This window comes from Lycium barbarum, chromosome 2, assembly GCF_019175385.1.
Source record: "Lycium barbarum isolate Lr01 chromosome 2, ASM1917538v2, whole genome shotgun sequence".
Lineage (NCBI taxonomy): Eukaryota > Viridiplantae > Streptophyta > Magnoliopsida > Solanales > Solanaceae > Lycium > Lycium barbarum.
This window is the reverse complement of record NC_083338.1, coordinates 92082872-92088871: the sequence shown is the minus strand read 5'-3', so window position 1 is coordinate 92088871 and position 6000 is coordinate 92082872. Positions and strand designations below refer to the sequence as shown.

The 6000-nt window shown below is 36.7% G+C and overlaps 1 long non-coding RNA gene across 1 annotated transcript; it reads left to right on the top strand.

The window, feature by feature from the left end:
• Window positions 1-1857: 1857 nt before the first annotated feature.
• LOC132620909 (uncharacterized) lies at window positions 1858-3776 on the top strand. Its single transcript, XR_009575340.1, has 3 exons — window positions 1858-2219; window positions 2728-2776; window positions 3530-3776. It is a non-coding gene; the product is annotated as an uncharacterized LOC132620909 (long non-coding RNA).
• The last annotated feature ends 2224 nt before the right edge of the window (window positions 3777-6000 follow it).

Genomic DNA, 6000 nt, shown 5'->3' with positions numbered 1-6000 from the left:
GTTCGATGTGATTTTCTGTGTAGCAGGAGTCTGAGGGTTCGCTCGGCCCTAAGTAAGGGTCGGGTGCCCATCACACCCTCGAAATGTCGGGGTGTGACATAAAGATCGAGCATCAAAAGCCAGAAGGGTTATTGCAAGCAATGGAAATCCCTACTTGGAAATGGGAAGTGATCAACATGGATTTTATTGTGGGGTTACCTCGTTCCCGAGGCAAACATGATTCTATATGGGTGATTGTGGACAGACTAACAAAAGCAACTCACTTTCTTCCAGTCAGAACCACATACTCAGCAGAAGATTATGCGAGGTTGTATCTTAAAGAAATTGTGCGACTCCATAGTATCTCGATATCTATTATTACAGATAGAGGAGCACAATTTACAGCCAAGTTCTGAAAATCCTTCCAAGAAGGTCTAGGTACCCAAGTAAAGCTTAGCACGGCATTCCATCCGCAGACCGATGGACAAGCCGAACGTACTATTCAGACTTTGGAAGATATGCTACGAGCTTGTGTACTAGACTTCGGTGGTAGTTGGGATGATCACTTACCTCTGATCGAATTTGCATACAACATGTTATATCCCGTATTTTTGTACATTGGATTATTCGTAAGCTAATCGACATTATCTTCGTGGTTGTACGATATTAGACATACTTATTGTTATATCTTAAATTTATGATTTAATATTATGGTTACGGTGAGTGGAAATAATATTTTTATTTGTGCCAAAAAGGGCTACGGATTAGTGGTATGTCACATAATCATGACAACGAGTATATGAAGTGTATTTAAAAAGATTGTTATTTAAATGAATGGGGAACAAAGAATAAATTACGAATTTTTGTGGGAACAAATTGATGCAATAAGGAAATAAAGTGGACAAGTGTGGAATGTATTATTTCCATGTGTGAGCTTACAAAATGAAGTACATGTGAGTAATTGTATGTGGAAATCTGGTTGGGCACGTGGTTGGGACAACATGCACGATAATCATGAAATGGAGTAATAAATAAGTGGTACAAAGGGACTTTCCACGTGTCCAAAATGGAGATAGCATATTATGACTATGCATTCTATTACATATGCTGGCACCTTTTTGTTGAAAGTACTTATAGCAATTATTATCTATATAAGTAGACCCCACGAAATTGGTAGAGAGGTCTTATGGAATTTTCGCTTATGTTAGAAATTTAAATGGACAATAAGACATTTTTCCACGGAGCATTAGAGGATTAGGTACATAGCAACAAAATTATAATTCCATAAAAAGTGTTCTAAACATTCAAGGGAGGCAGCAACATTAGGATTTAAATTGAGGAAGAAAAGAAGTGGTGCAATTGGTGCAAGTGATTGTAGGATCTTTCCTAATTAAATTAAGGTAAGATTTTCTCTTCTTATGGTGTAATTGGAGTAGATAATGTTGTAATTGAGAGATTAACTCTTATTAAGTGGAATTGGATACAAGGAATGAAGTTACGAAATTATTTAAGACTCGAAAGTGTGACGACGATGATTGAGAATAATATTTTATGTGTGGAAAATGAGGCTATGGCCTAGTGTTATATCACATGGTCATGGTAATGGGTATATGGAGTGTGTTAAAGGTGATCAATATTTAAGGAAATTGAGATCAAGAAATTAATTATATGAATAATTGATTAAATATTGGGATAAAGTGGAAGAGTACGGGATTAACTATGCTATTAATTATCATTAAATAGACAGATGTTAATTTGGGTAAATCCACGTGCAACCAAGGGAAGCAGAGAACAAATGACTATTTATTTACATGGTGGTTAGGTGGCATGTTATTAGGAGGATTATTTTGCAAAGTCATCCCATGTGGTGGGACCCACACTCCACTAAGAGAAGATGATTTCCATATCTAATCAAAGTGAATTTATCTTGTAAGATGAGCATGGGGGCAGCAACAAAAAAAATTCTAGAATGCAAATCACGTATTTCCATTCTTGGAAATAATTAACGTGACTTTCAATTTGAGGCAGCATTCACGTATAGTTATGGAAAAGTCATATCATTCTCCTGACCTTAATTTAGAGGAAATCTTCTGTACAAATAAAGGTGGCAAGCAATCGTGGAGAACATCGTACGAGTTCCTTCACCGCTGCGATCTTGTTATTCCGTTTTATCGCATTGTTAATTCGGGATTTCTTCAAAATGAAGTAAGGTGGAAGACGAGTAGTTGTTGGCATATGAGGTAAGAAATAATCTCTCCTAGATGTATTTGATTTATCCAAGATGTATCTACATTGCCAGATGAAAGAAATACGAAAATTATATCGGAAATCGGATAAACTCGTGTTGTAGTTCGGTGGACTGTTTTGAGATATCGTTCTTATGAAATTATATGAATGGAAATTAATTGAATAACCTAGAGGTGTTGTTGTTGTTGTTGTTAATATTGTTGAGAAATTTCGGAATGAAGAATGTGACGTTATAGTCTCGATATGTTCATTGAGTTGCTGTTATGATGACGGGCTATTTTAAAAGTGATATAAGGACGGATTCGATTTCATTTGGATATATATTTTGTTGATATTATTATTGTTGGTATTGTGATCGATATTTTGGCTAAGTTGGAATCTCGAGGATTATTAAGTTTTAGGGAAGATGCTGCCCGAATATCATTAGATTCCTAAGTAACTAAGAATTGATTTGAAAGAGTATCTTAATCTGATTATTGGCATGTTTGGTATTGTTTGTAGATTGGTGAAGCTCAAGAGCTAAGTTATGTTTAAATTGACAAGCGACAAGGTATGTAAAGCTAACCCTTCTTTCTTTTGGCATGATTTACATGAAATAAACAAACGACGAATGTAAAAGTTCCTATTCTTAGAGACACTAGGGTGGTTAATATTCTTTATCTCCGTAATTTATTTCATATTGTCTTGGTACGCGTCTATGACTCCTGAAGTTCCATTTGAAAAAATTCGTAATGATGTTCGAGAGATACTTGACATGACTGTCTCCGTTGTTATTCAAGTGTTAGTTCATTTTATCTATTCTATTGAGTCTCAGATGATGATTTAATTTGCATATGGTTACTCACTACTCTGCTCGTGCATGCTGTTATTATATCTTTCACCGAGTCCCGGGCCGGGTATGTTTTCGTGAACAGTTTCACTGCATTGTTCACCGATTCCGTCACTAGAGGGCCGGGTACGGTATATATATATATATATATATATATATATATATATATATATATATATATGATTATATGATGATATGATGATGTGATGATATGATGATGTGATTATGGCGCCAAGGATGGTATGTAATGACTTTTTTCACCGAGTCCCATAATGGGTCGGGTATGATATATGATATTGATATGCATGTTTTACATTTCATAAGGCAAGTGTATTGGTATTTTGAAAGTCACATTTGTCTCCGGTAATCTCCATTTCAGTCATGATCCTCTTTAATGTATTTCATGCTTTATATACTCAGTACATATCTCGTACTGACCCCCTTTCTTCGGGGGGCTGCGTTTCATGCCCGCAGGTACAGATACTCGATTTGGTGATCCTCCAGCTTAGGATTTCCACTCAGCTGTCTTGGAGAGCTCCATTGTTACGGAGCCTAGACTTTTGGTACAGATCTTTTGATGTATATATATGTTTACCCAGGGGTACGGCGGGGCCCTATCCCGTCATATTTCACAATCGATACTCTTAGAGGTCTGTAGACATATGTGTGGGTTATGTATAAATTTTGTTCAGTTGTGTCTATATGGCTTGCGTATGGTATTGATATGTAATGACAGCTTTGTCGGCTTACGTATGGTATTGACATGTTGTGACAGCCTTGTCGGCTTACGTATGGTATTGACATGTTGTGGCGGCCTTGTCGGCTTGCGTATGGTATTGATATGTTGTGGCAGCCGTGTCGGCTTGCGTATCATATTATGTATTGGTTAGCTGTGACTCCTCAGGAGACAGGTTTATGATATGCGGCATTATGAATCTTTAGTTGCTTTCATAAGTTCCATACAGTTCTTAATTTCAGTCTGACGAGATCTAACAGGTACGTATACGGGTGTCCAGCTCGGGCACTAGTCATGGCCCACGGGGTTGGGTCGTGACAGAAGTGGTATCAGAGCAGGTCATCCTCGGAATGTCTACAGACCGTATCTAGGAGAGTCTTGTTTATCGATGTGTTGTGCACCACATCTATAAACAGGAAGCTACAGGACATTTAGGATGTTACCTTTCCTTCTTACTCTAGATCGTAAGATAGAGCCAAGAGATAGGGAATGATATCCCTTATATATTGATCTTTGATTTCAGCAGGAGAATGTGTCGATAAGAGAAGGTAAATAATGCTACTGGGAGTTGCAGAGGCTAGTATTTCATTGAGGTTATCAGAAATTGTATATACAGAATGGCGACTGGTCATCAGCAAGGTTAGTAATTGTAAATATAGTAAGAAAATGGATTGAATGTATATATATTGTTGATAAGTTCAGTTATAAGGTGCGCACAGAAGAAGCTTAAGGAATCAGTGACGGTAAACAGAATATATGTCAGATATAGTGCGAATGTTGCAGGTATGATTGAAACATGCAGTTAAAGATTGAAAGGGAAAATAAATAGGAAAGAATAACGGTTACAGTTTGAGTTGGACATACGAGGTAAGTACATCATTTTCATACTGTTGTTAATATGGGTAACCTTGTGCGGCTATGATATGATATGATATATAAGTATATATATACGTTAGCCCTGTGAGGCATTGTTGGTATTTATTGCGTGCAGGTTTTGGATAGTAAGAGATATAGAGGCAACTCTGCCGAAATTTTCCTAGAATTCAAAGGAGATAAGATTTAGCTTGTAATATGTCCTAACGGGAAAAGATGTTGTGTAAAAAGTAATGGCAGGACAGGATGAAGTTAGGAGTATCGTCGACAACTACAAGAGACGAGTTAAATGTTGTTGAATTGATAGTAATGGTAAATATAAGATCGACATTGATATGGTAAAGAGAAATACTACAGTAAATTAGGGAAACCGGTAGTACTAAAACATGACATAGCTGAGAAAGGGGTGACACTTCAATAGAGTGTGATACAAAAGTATTGATTGGAAGGATCAGTATAATAAGGATGAGAGGGGATGATCTGAATGAACAGAATAAGTTTTGAAAGCAAAAAAAAAAAAAGGCTTGTATAGGAGTAATATATTCTAAAGGATAAGCGGTACTAAGTTAAGAATAGGATTCCTTGTGCGAGGAATAAAGGATTGATTATAAAATGGGGGTAATAAGATAATTAAGGAGGAAAGAATGTAAAAGAATAAGTATAGGTATAGAAAGAAAAGGAAATATGCGAAGTATGCGCGCTTAAGAAGTAGTCGTATTATGAGAAAGGGAAGATGCATCTCCTACGAATATCCTCTACCAAGACAGAATGAGTAAAGCATATAAAGGAATAAGTTGGAAAGAAAAATGTGGCCATGAGTTTACCGTACGACGATAAAGCAATAAAGCAAGGCTCTCATCAATGACAAATACGACAAGATTATGATTGGTTTTGAAATCAACGTTGAGTGTAACACAAGATTAAAAGAGTATGAGGCATAAGGGGTCTTAGTTGCGCATGAGACTTAGATCCTTGAAAACAAAGATGGCAGGTTTAAGGAAAACTGCATTTACGGTCACTATAAGTTGATTACGGGAAAGAGAAGAATAACTTGCGATGGACTATGATATACGGGCATTGTAACACAAAGATTGAAGTCCAAGAGTGTTGTCCAGGAGTTCATGTACCCTGTACATCTTCATAACTAGCTTCATGACTGGATAGTTAAGAGGGGTATATGAATTAAGCAATTAAAGAAGGTGGCTATTGCTAGTAAAGGGTTCTAAGTTTTACAAGAAGAGAAAAGAGACCACTACCATCTAACAACTTGGGGCACAATAACTATTCAGGAGGAGCATAAAATCATGGGATAGTATGGAGTGGAAGGAAATGTATC